The 12,973-nt window shown below is 38.2% G+C and overlaps 1 protein-coding gene across 4 annotated transcripts in view; it reads left to right on the plus strand.

The window, feature by feature from the left end:
* The window catches only part of strbp (spermatid perinuclear RNA binding protein), a 118,910-nt gene that overhangs the window by 49,983 nt on the left and 55,954 nt on the right, over window positions 1-12,973 (plus strand). For all 4 annotated transcript variants that reach the window (XM_016288760.1, XM_016288758.1, XM_016288761.1 and 1 more), the window contains exon 2: window positions 295-361. The gene's annotated coding sequence lies outside the window, so the exon portion shown is untranslated. The remainder of the gene's footprint in view (window positions 1-294; window positions 362-12,973) is intronic.

Consider the following 12,973-nt stretch of genomic DNA (forward strand, 5'->3'; position numbering starts at 1 on the left):
CCCCACACTGTATATATGTATATATATATATATATATATATATATATATATATATATGTCTTTTATTTTATCTGTAAAAACAACTTTTTACCAGTTATGACTGAACATTTTAAATGACTTCTAACAGAAATACCTGTTTATTATCTGTGACTTATAATGTGGAGATAGCCTTCAAAATGTATTTGTGACAATGTATTGCAAAGATTTTCACGAATGCAGCACTTTTGTTTCTTGTCTGTGTTTGTGTTATTCTTCTTCAGTGAGGGTTGAATAAATGCTCTTCTCTTTCTGCAGGTCCAGATACGACAGCGTCTTTGCTCCGTGAGAAGGTCTGGACAGGAGCAGGACGTGAGCGCTGACGGTACGTGACCCCTCTCTCTAGACCTCTCAAACAAGGCCGTCCTGAGTGGGTCAGGCTCATAAATCAGCAGTCCTCCGGACCACCGCACCATTCTCGCATCTGTTCGCTCAGGTTTATTTTGAGGACATGCTTTATGGGTGTGGAGCACAGAAACTCTTCCCCCACTGCTTCTTTTGGGAATAATTAGTACAGGGTGATCTGGACGCGGTTCAAGTGTTGAGTCTTAGTTTGTCAGAATGTATTTGCCCTCACAGCCGCTGGTGTTTGTTGATGAAACATAATTGTTATTGGGAAATGCCATGTTTTACACCATTTACAATCCATGTGGCCGTTGGGATGCAATTGAACATTGAGGAGGATTGTAGGTTTACATGCTTGTTTCCATGTATCTCTTTGGAGATGTTTAGTTAAACGTGAACTGTTCACTCCTGAGAGCCTGTTTGAGCCTTCGCTTTGCTTAAAGGCATAGAAACATACAATGAAAGTAAATGGAGACCAATGCTATTTTTTGGATCTCATTGACGTTTAATATACAGATCAAGACAGAAGAAAAAGTCACACATGGTTTGGAACTTGCAGTGTCTTTCAGAGTGAAGTGTGGCGCTGCTTTCTTACACATGAGCAGCTCATGATCATGATGAGTTTGGGTCGCTTTAATGTGCGTTTGGAAACGTAACATATGCCCTCCCAAACTTCTGATGAGTAGTGCTTATCTACAAAAAAAAGCGAGAAGCTTTAAGGGCTCCCTGCAATATGTTTTTCAAAAAAAGTTCAGTTGTTTGACGTTTGAAAATAAAGAAGCTAAGACAGCCATAAATATTCTTATTCTAATTTTACAGTTGAAATGTGAAATTAATCTATTAATATTTTTTATCATTATTATTTGTTTTATTATATCAAAATTATATAATTTTACAGTGAAATATTACAATAGTACTATTGTTATTAACTATTATTAATTTTTATCATTATTATTTATATTATATTATATAAAATTATATATTTTACAGTGAAATATTACACTAGTAGTGTTTTTTTGTAATAATAGTAATAATAATAGTTGTTGGTTTTTCTTAAGTGCACAATTTTATTGTGCAGTGAAATACTAAAATAGTAATATTTATTTTGTTTGTAGTAATTTGTATTTAGCAATAATAATAATAATAGTTGTTTGTTGTTCTAATTTTTTCCTTAAATGTGCAATTTTATTTTGCAGTGAAATATTAAAATAGTAATATTTATTTTGTTTGTAGTAATTTTTCTTTTTTTATAATCATCATCATCATTTAATATTGTATTTTCTTATTTTTGCTTATTGTAGTTATTTTTTAAAATGTAGCCATATTGTTGTATAATCACAATCTTGCAGCCCTACCAGATTGTGTTACCCCAGAACAGTTTTCCGGAAGTTCTCAGATTGTTCTGTTCTGATGGGTTACAGGTGTGAGTCTCAGCATTGCTCATGATCTACAACTGAATCCTATACAGACTACTGGTGAAGTAATCACACAGCTTTATGTCTGCACAGGGATGGCTCATTCTCAAGCATCCACTGACACAGGAAAGGCCTATTTATCACACCTACTAAGTTGTGATTGTGAAGGGAAGGGCCTTGAGCAAAAAATAAGCAAGTAATGCTTGTGGGTAGCATTGATCTTGTCTTGGCCTGGGCAGAAATTTACCAATCAACATTGTGTTGAGTCTGTTGGTTCTGGCTCGCTCTGGCTCTGTGCGCTGGAGTGGATGTTGAGAGCGGACTCTGCTCAGGTAATGGAGTGTGTCGCTGTTCTACAGACCAACGCGCTCCGACTTCCTGCTCAAATGGTGGCTAATCAGTCTCCGCTGGTTTCAACTGCAAGCGTGAGTAAGTTGCGAAGACTAACAACTTGTGTTCGCTTGAATCTGCTTTACTCTTCTGTCTTGTAACCCTCGATTTGTGAGCCATAGAGATAAATTAACGCGATTCACTCGCCCAAAGCCTGCCATCATCACTCTACTTCCCCCAGGATGCTTGGTGGAGCAGATGCCAAGCCCCGCTCTCAGAGCAACACACTGACTCACACTCGCTCACACATGCTGACACACTCACACGCTGACACACTCACACACGCTCACACACACTCACACATGCTCTCACACGCTGACACACACTCACACGCTGTCACACAGGCTGACACACACTCACACGCTGACACACACTCACACACGCTGACACACGCTCACACACACTCACACACTGACACACACTCACACACGCTGACACACGCTCACACACACTCATACACGCTCGCACACGCTGACACGCGCTCACACACACTGACACACGCTCTCACATGCTGACACACACTGACACATACTCACACACGCTCACACACACTGACACGCTCACACCCTGACACGCTCACACACGCTCACACACACTCTCACACTCTCACACGCTCACACACACTCACACACGCTCACACACACTGACACGCTCACACACACTCACACGCTGTCACACACGCTGACACACACTCACACGCTGACACACTGACACACACTCACACACTGACACACACTCACACACGCTCACACACACTGACACGCTCACACACACTGACACGCTCACACACACTCACACGCTGTCACACACGCTGACACACACTCACACGCTGACACACGCTCACACACGCTCGCACACGCTGACACGCGCTCACACACACTGACACACGCTCTCACACACTGACACGCTCACACACTGACACGCTCACACACGCTCACACACACTCACACACACTCACACGCTGACACACACTCACACACACTGACACACACTCACACACACTCACACACACACACACACGCACACACACACACACACACACACCCACACCCCACGCTCACACACACTCACACACTGACACACACTCACACACGCTGACACACGCTCACACACGCTCGCACACGCTGACACGCGCTCACACACACTGACACGCTCACACACGCTCTCACACACTCACACACACTCACACGCTGGCTCACACGCTCACACACACTCACACATGCTCACACACACTCACACGCTGGCTCACACACTGACACACACGCTCACACACACTGACACACACTGACACACGCTCTCACATGCTGACACACACTGACACATACTCACACACGCTCACACACACTCTCACACACTGACACGCTCACACACACTCACACGCTCACACACACTCACACGCCCACTCACACGCTCACACACACGCTCACACACGCTGACACACACTGACACACGCTCTCACATGCTGACACACACTGACACATACTCACACACGCTCACACACACTCTCACACACTGACACGCTCACACACACTCACACGCTCACACACACTCACACGCCGACTCACACGCTGACACACACGCTCACACACGCTGACACACACACTCACACACTGACACACACTCACACGCTGACACACGCTCACACACACTCACACACTGACACACACTCACACACGCTGACACACACGCACACTCACACACTGACACACGCTCACACACACTGACACACACTCACACGCTGACAAATACTCACACACACAGACACGCTCACACACGCTGACACACACTCTCACACGCGCTGACACACACTCTCACACGCGCTGACACACGCTCACAACACGCTGACACACACTCACACGCTGACACATACTCACACACGCTCACACACACTCTCACACACTGACACTCACACACACGCTGACACACACTCACACGCTGACACACACACTCACACACGCTGACACACGCTCACACACACACACTCACCCACGCTCACACACTGACACATACTCACACACACTCTCACACACTGACACTCACACACACGCTGACACACACTCACACGCTGACACACACACTCACACACGCTGACACACGCTCACACACACACACTCACCCACGCTCACACACTGACACATACTCACACACACTCTCACACACTGACACTCACACACACGCTGACACACACTCACACGCTGACACACACACTCACACACGCTGACACACGCTCACACACACACACTCACCCACGCTCACACACTGACACATACTCACACACACTCTCACACACTGACACTCACACACACGCTGACACACACTCACACGCTGACACACGCGCACACACACACTCACGCACGCTCACTCACGCACACGCTGACACACATGCTCAGGAAGCGGCCAATCCACGTGAGTGTATTCCCAGGCTGCCTCTCATATTCCTGCGCGCTCATCTCTCTCCATCAAACACACACACACACACACAAACACTCTCTCTCTCTTTCGCCGCAGTGTCCTTGAGAATCCAGTGACTTTGTCAGCCCGCGCCTCTATCTCTGCGGTTTTGCTACATCTGACATTTCAGCGTTAATTGTTAGTCCTGCATTAGTAACAGACTAACGTTGGTTTATTCTCCACACACTTTTAGTCGCCAATTAAAATATTCATTACCTCTTTGAAACATTAAGTAAGCTAAATTCCTTGAATATCTTTATTTCTGTTACAGATTCATTTATTATTATGATTATTATTATTAAAAATACTAGTAGTAGTTATTATTATTATTATTATTATGTAGTAGTAGTAGTTTTAATAATATAACAAAACTGTAATGTATTATTTTATTAATATATTATAAATAATAAAACTAAAATAATTAAAAGTATTATTATTATTAAAAATACTGGTTATTATTATAGTGTAGTAGTAGTAGTAATAATATAACAAACCTGTAATGTATTATTTTATTACTATAATATAAATAATAAAACTAAAATAGTTAAAAGTATTATTATTATTATAAAAAATAGTAGTTATTATTACAATGTAGTAGTAGTAGTAGTGGTAATAATATAACAAAAGTAATGTATTTTGTGTTACTATATTAAAATTAAAAAATGTTTTTTCCCTTATATAAATTGTCATAATATAACAGGGACCCTACTTTATACTTTAGGTGATGATCAAGTGTTGAAGTACCTTATGTTAGAATTAATTTAATTTATATGTGCAGTAGTATACTGTAGTATATTCATATATTTTCCTGTTTCACAGTATCCTTATTTTTGTGTCGTTTTCCCAAATCTCCATCTAATCAGAAATGGCCATCTGACGTTTGACATCCTTGGAGCCTCTCTCTTTCTTTGTCATTTCCTGTGAAGGAGTTTGCGCTACTGTGTTTCTTTGTGTAGTCTTTGTTCTCTGCCAGGCTTTGCTATTCCCGCCTCATATCTGTTTTCATCATTTTCAGATGTGTTGTGGACGGGGCTGAATAGGTCTGTCTTGAAAGGGCTGTTCAGTGGAAGACATAAACATGAGAGAGAGAGAGCTGCTTGAATTTCTGATTAACACTCTGTCTGCCGCTGGGACTGAGGACAGTCAGCGACTGCGGCTGATGAATACAGATAAACACTCATACTCCAGTCATGTTAGCCATAACTTAAACTATACAGCGAGATGCAACACCAAAACCAAGTGCGTGGCAGTAAGAGGTTTCATGCGGTCTTTAATCTCTGTGTGTTGTTGTGTAAGCGGTCAGACGTGCCTCTGTCTGTAATAAAGCATCTCAATTCTCAGCCTCTCACTGCAATAAGAGCTGCTCCATCTGTCCGTCTCTCTCTCTCTCTCTCGCTGCTCCTGTCTTGCATTCGTCGCTCTGGGAATCAGGGAGCTGCTGCTGGAGGGATGTAGCCATGACGACAATTCCCGCGGGATGAGCCGGCACAGAGTCTCACTTTTTCTTGCCCATCTTGCCGCGCAATCTCTCTCTTTTTCCCCCTTTCTGTCTTTTTTCTTTCTTTCAGTGTTTCAGTATCTTATAACTACTGTTCAAACTGGTGCTTTTCGGGGTAACACAAGTTCACATTCATTTTTTTGTCAGGCCAGCAAGAACAGAAAAAAATAATAAATAAATAATGATTATAAAAATATCTAATTAAAAATATAAAATAATAATGCTGATAAATGATTATAAATGGAAAAAAATATTGGTGTATTTGTGTACTAGATTGGCCAGTAGTTATAAACATAAACAAACAAATGAATTAATGAATAAATAAATTAATAATTAATTAATTAAACAAACAAATAAATAGATAGAAATAAGAAAAGAGCCATACAAAACTAATAAAGAAACGAAATTAAATAATTAAATTAAGAAGAAAATTAAGAAAATGTTTAAAACTGCAGCAAAGATTATAAATACAAATATAAAAATATTGAATAATAATTCTAAATGGAATTAAGAACACTGAGAAACTAAGGAAGTAAACAAAAATTAAATAATTAAATGAAAAATTAAATGAGAAAAAGCTTAAAAATTAAAAATACCATTTAAAAACTAAAGTATATATATATATATATATGTATGTATATATATATAAAATAAATAAAAAAATTACAAATATCAATGAATAATTATAAGTGGAAATAAATAAAGAACAATGCAAAACTATGTAATCAAGCAATAATTAAATAGATTTTATTTGGAAAAAATAAATTTTATATATAAATAAAAATCTAAACAAGTAAATAAAATAATTAATTCAGTGAAATGTCGCATACATTGATTATTAACATTAATTAATTAATTTATTTATTTAAAAAAGGGACAATGTACATTAATCAACATTCATGAGTGTAACTGTACCCAAATTAGCCCGAAGGCATGTTTTCATTGGTAGTCCCTTTGCCAGATGTTATTAGGTGTAAAAACTGGAGAAAAGAAAATAAACAAAACAGAAGGACAATAACAACAAAATAGAACCAAAAATGATGAACAACTCTCTAAGATACAATTAAACAACAGATTATACAAAATGACAGAAAAAAAGTAAATATAAAAAGCAACTTAAAAATCTAATTAAAAAAATCCAAATAAACCAACGTTAATGTTCACATTGCTGATTATGAAGAAGTCATTTCTTAAAATTATACTTAAATGAATTAAACTATATGCATTCTCTAATTGATTGTGGTATTGAGTTCCACTGATGTAATGCTCTGAATGAAAAAATCTCATGTAATTGAACATTGCATCAAGCCAAAATAGCAGAGAAAACTGGAACGAGTCGTCCTGCAAACACATGGACAGAGAAAATATCTCTATACTGTCTGATCGACACATTCGTCTCAGAAACACACTGATGCAGCTCTGAGTCAATGTGGTTAAAACGCAGGATGCGAGGTGATGAATATGTCAAGAGGAGAGTGGTGTGCACTGGAAATGGGGTCAGGGGTCAAAACTGCAGCTTATACACAGAGATGAACACATCCTCCTGTTTCTCCACTGCTGCGTCTGATGGCCCCGGGGTCGCTGAACTCTGCTAGGAATTCAGCATTTTGCTGAGACAAGCCGATTTTCACCTCCTCATACACAAACACACACACACTGCTCTATCGTCATGCTACACACATACACACACACTGCTCTCCTGTCATGCTACACACACACACACACACACACACACACACACTGCTCTCCCGTCACGCTACACACACACACAAAGCTCTTAAGCCCCTATCTGTTTTCCATTCACACTTTCACTGAACCTCCCAGGAGCTGCACACCTCCATAACCAAGAATGAGCTTAAGTTTGTAAAGGCATACTACCAGCGCTAGACACAACATTTAATATATTTACCACGGTTATTGTTGACCAAATAATTTTTTGGCATGAAAATGTTTTAAGAGAAAATATGTGTAGGTAAATATTGCTGTTAGTTACTGCATATTGTGGTATTAGAGCATATAAATGAAAATGAACAAACATCATTCATGTGTTTAATTTAGTGATAAATTGTGTGGAAGATAGGGATGCACGATATTATCGGACCAATATCGGAATCAGCCGATAATGGCTTTAAATATAAATATCGGCATCGGTATGTCGATGTCTTGCCGATAAGAGGAAAACATGTTTCTGCAAATGCATGAAATAAAATCAATAATTCAGCCAAAAATGCAGTCAAAACACAGGCACCAAGGAAGGGGTTACACACTAAAACATCAAGAAAACAAAACGGACACACACTCAGTAGTGGTCGACCGATATATCGTCAAGGCCGATAAGTTTTCCTGTTTGGCCGATGCGTTCGTTTTTTTTGATGGCGCGACAGATTTTTATTTTGACGGCGCTGACAGCGGCAGCATTCTCCCTCTTGTTCGCCGTTGTCATTAATAGTTCTGTCTAATATGGATAGAAGTCTGTCTAATAATAAACAAATCTTTGAATGACTAATGTACATTTAATTTCTCAAAGCTTGCAAACTTAGTCGGATCCAGTTGTGAGATCTTGTGAAGTGTGCATTTGTATCCTGCACGATCGCGTGTTCTCTGCGTGACGGTCGGTCCATGCGAATGGAATGCGGACAGGAGGAGAGTTCAGCTTCACTGGACAAACTTTAAACTCATGATTTCAAATTATGCTGCACTTTATGCATTTTTCCACTGCCATATTCATGTCTTTTCCACTGTGTGCTGTATGTAAAACGAGTGTTACCTTGGCTTTATTTGAAAAAATATGATTCCCAAATCCCAATGCACACAAACTTCCCAGAATACTGAGTGCCCTGTTGGTTACAGTGTTTACTTCCTTTTTTATTATATTTTTATTAAATATTTATTTATTTGTGAAAAATACTTTGTCATCTAAAGTATAAGTATGTTTATTTAACACATTTAATCCATTTTCAAATGATTTCAAATTTCTTAAATATTAATTAAAATAAATAGAATTATATCGGCTTTATATCGACCATCGGCCACCCTGCTTTCAAAGATATCGGCATCAGCATCGGCTGTCAAAAAAAACAATATCGGTCGACCACTAACACTCACTTACACACACTCACAGACACACACACACAACACACTATTATACACACACAAATGAACTGTTGTGGCTGTAACAATATGGCAAAATTGAGCCAGAAGACTAAAATAAGAGGTTGAAAACAGATTGATTAATCTCTGATAAAGCATTCTGGTTCATTTTGGTAACATGTTTGTAGAATTTTGATGTTATGTGTAACAAAATGCCTTTCAGGTGTTCAGGTTTGAGTGTAGCAAAATGCCTTTCAGGTGTTCAGGTTTGAGTGTAGCAAAATGCCTTTCAGGTGTTCAGGTTTGACTGTAGTAAAATTAATGCAAAAAAACATTAACCCTAACACTAACCCTAACCGTAACATTTCAAGCAAAACATCTAAACCTTTACAAAAAGTTGTCTTTGAGAATGTCTAAATATATATCCAGATCCACAACTTAATAAAAATAAGTCTTTATGCCTAAAAACCACTAGAGAGTTTATAAGCCTTTTATATTGAGCTAAATAGGAATCTAGTGGCTACACCATGGAATTGCAGATGTTTTTCTTTTTTTTACTCTGAGTTGGGTGCTCTGGTTAGGTTAATTGAACATTCTAAATTGTCCCTGGACGTGTGTGTAAAGACAAGGCTTGTGTATGGATCGACCTGTGTATGGATTAACTGGTTCTCACCATGAATATAGCCATAGATGCTGGATTGGCGTTAAGAACGAAATAAACAAACAAACTTGTCTAGCTAATTAAAATCATGAAACTTACATAATTTCGCATCAATTTATTAAAAGTTTAACAAAAATTACATATTTAGGGCACTATTTTATTTTTTCTCACCATATGTTTTATTGTTACCAAATTCTGTTGCTATAGCATGTATTTGAATGCATAAAAAGAACTTAATTTATTCAAATTTATTAAATGTTTTTGTGTTCCTCAGAAATTCTGTTGTGTATTTAAATTTTACTGGATATCAAATGAAGACGTAAAACATTTGAATATTCATTTATTTATCTTTTAATTTTTGAAAATTATACAAACTTTTTTTTTTTTGGCAAACGTTAAAATTAAAACATGGAAGAAATGTGTGATTGTTCTTTAAAAAATAAAGTTAAAATTATTTTAGTAGTAGTAGTAGTAGTATGTGCATTCTGTCGAACAATAGTAATATATTTCTGGCTCAATGTCTTCAAGTTTAGCCAAACTTTTATTTTAACAGGTTGCCATGAATACCTTTATATTGCGTTGTATGTATGACGCTAGTGACGCTAGTTTTGCTCAAATGAAACAGTAAAATGCTCATGAAGTGACCCTCTGAGCAGTTCTGGATATGTTGTTCATGTATTTATGTCCTCATTTAGTGAGACGACAGATGCTGAAATCACTGCGAGCGTCGCACGCGCTTCAATATGTGTGTAGTAAACAAAACCGTTCATCTGCGCAGAACATACAGGATTCATATCTAAATAGTCTTTTTGCAGCTTAATATTTACAGATACTAGTCCATGTTGTGATTTGATTAAAGTGTAATGACCTACTTTTGATTAATTCATCCAAAGTTTGACAAACTCCGTGATATTCTGCGTTATACAGTAAATTCAGTTTTAATGACTGGATTTCATCTGGGTTTTTTTTTTTTCTTCACCAAAACAACAGAATCAGTTCACGAATTGGACGGAATGATTTCTTTAAAATATTTTGTGAGAAATTGTTCACATTAACACCTATTTGGTATTTGCTCCGGTGTCATACATTTTACTTATCATAGGGTAGCCATCATAACAGATAGTATCTTAAAGGTACAGTACCAAATACAAACAGTTTAATTCCAGGTGCGGTGAGAGGGTGAAAAATAGTCACGTAAAACTAAAATGTGACTGTTAGTCAAGGAAACTTTGATCTTTTATAAGAAGACTTCATGGAATGAGATAAAATACTACAAGTATGGTCTCTTATAGTGTTCCTGCAGAGCGTCTGAGCTGTGATGCATCATCTCTTTGAAATCTGTCTGAAGGAAACAGGAAGATGATGATTTTGGGTTGACCGCTGTGCTGTGTTTAACTTGTCTTGGTTCAGTTCTACTCAAGAGCCTCTTTGTTTTATCAGCGGTGTACAAAGTGTTGAGCGGGCTGAATTTGCACGCTCACACACATTCTTGCTCTGCCTGTGTGAACACACACACACAACACACACACATTGATATTTCCATCATCTGCTTTTCTTTCTTGTCCAGTGGTGTATCCAATCATTTGCTCAGTTTCTTTCCTGCATCTATTCACTTCATTGAGTTTCCCTCTGCCCTGCTCTGTTTCCTTTTCATTTTTTTTTTACATCCTTCCTTTATTAAAGTTTTCAATACTGTATCTTAACTGTAAGTGCTAAACAAGTGTTGTATACGTTTCCTCTCTTTGTCCATTAACACTTCTCAAGAGATCTAATCCACTCTGAATGGCTTTCACTTTAAGCTCTTGTTTTGTAACATGGGCTGCTGTATTTTTAGCACTTTTACAGTGCTACTTAAGCTGCTGGAGGCTCAAAGCATCCTGGGAAGTCTGTAGAAGTCTTTATGTGTCACCGTAACCCCAGACTGCACAAACAAGTCCAGCCTTTGAGAAACTCAGTGTTTTTGTGTTTGTGAACTGGACTGTCAAAATTATTTTAATTGTGTGATGTGCGATTAATATATATATATATATATCAATTTCAAATTCGGTGAACTTTGAAAGGTGCCTTTGTGTAAATGTCTGTGGTCTACTGTGGTCTTTAAAAAAAAGAAGCTTTATTTCTGGTGTAAATGAGTCTGGTGTGCTCAGATGGGATTTTTGGGGTAATGTTGTGTTTGTGTTTGTTACAGTGTACACTAGTTACACTTAACTGAGTAATACTATTGAACAAAGCTCTTAGTATTTCATTATTTTGTTTAGCGACTTTGTAATTGTTCATTGTTTTAATTATTAGAGTTAATGCTGTAAAGTTAATTAATAGTAATAAACTGTAAACATCATAGCTTGCGACCAATAACTTTTTAGTAGCTTGACTGTAGTTTACAAGGGCAGCAGCCTTTAAAGCAGAAACCTATAAAGTATAAAAAAAGTGCATACAATCTTAATGTCTATAAAAGCAGCCATAATCTCTTGAGTTCAAAGATATTCTCTGTCTGGGTTTGTGGGTTTATTTCAGAGCAACTACTTTACCAGACATTAAAGGGGTCAAATGATGCGATTTCAATTTTTCCTTTCTCTTTGGAGTGTTACAATCTGTTCGTGAATAGATAAGATCCCTAAAGTTGCAAAGACTAAAGTTTCAAACCCAAAGAGATATTCTTTATAAAAGTTAAGACTCGTCCACGCCCCCCTAAAACGGCTCGTTCTAACACGCCCCCACATATCTACGTCACTATGTGGGAAGATTTGCATAACGCCGCCCAAATGTTCACGCAAAGAAAGAAGGCGTAACTTTGATTCTCGCTGTAGTATTGTTGCTGCCGCCATGTTGTGAAGGCGCTGTGTGTTTCGTTGTGAAAGCGAAACTACTTTGTTTGGTCTTCCAAAAGAGGACACAACTAAAAATCAGTGGTTAAGTTGTATTTACAACACTGTTTCAGAACACTTCAACCCAAATATTCAGATGTGTGTAGCGCATTTTATGGAGGACGAGGACTGTTTCCTGAAACTGGGAGAGTAGCCTACAATTTTGAGAAAGAAACAAATTAGTTGTTTCTCCGATCACAAATGCAGACATGGTTTTATGTTT

The sequence above is a fragment of the Sinocyclocheilus grahami genome, unplaced genomic scaffold (genome assembly GCF_001515645.1).
Source record: "Sinocyclocheilus grahami isolate Dianchi unplaced genomic scaffold, SAMN03320097.WGS_v1.1 scaffold234.1, whole genome shotgun sequence".
Lineage (NCBI taxonomy): Eukaryota > Metazoa > Chordata > Actinopteri > Cypriniformes > Cyprinidae > Sinocyclocheilus > Sinocyclocheilus grahami.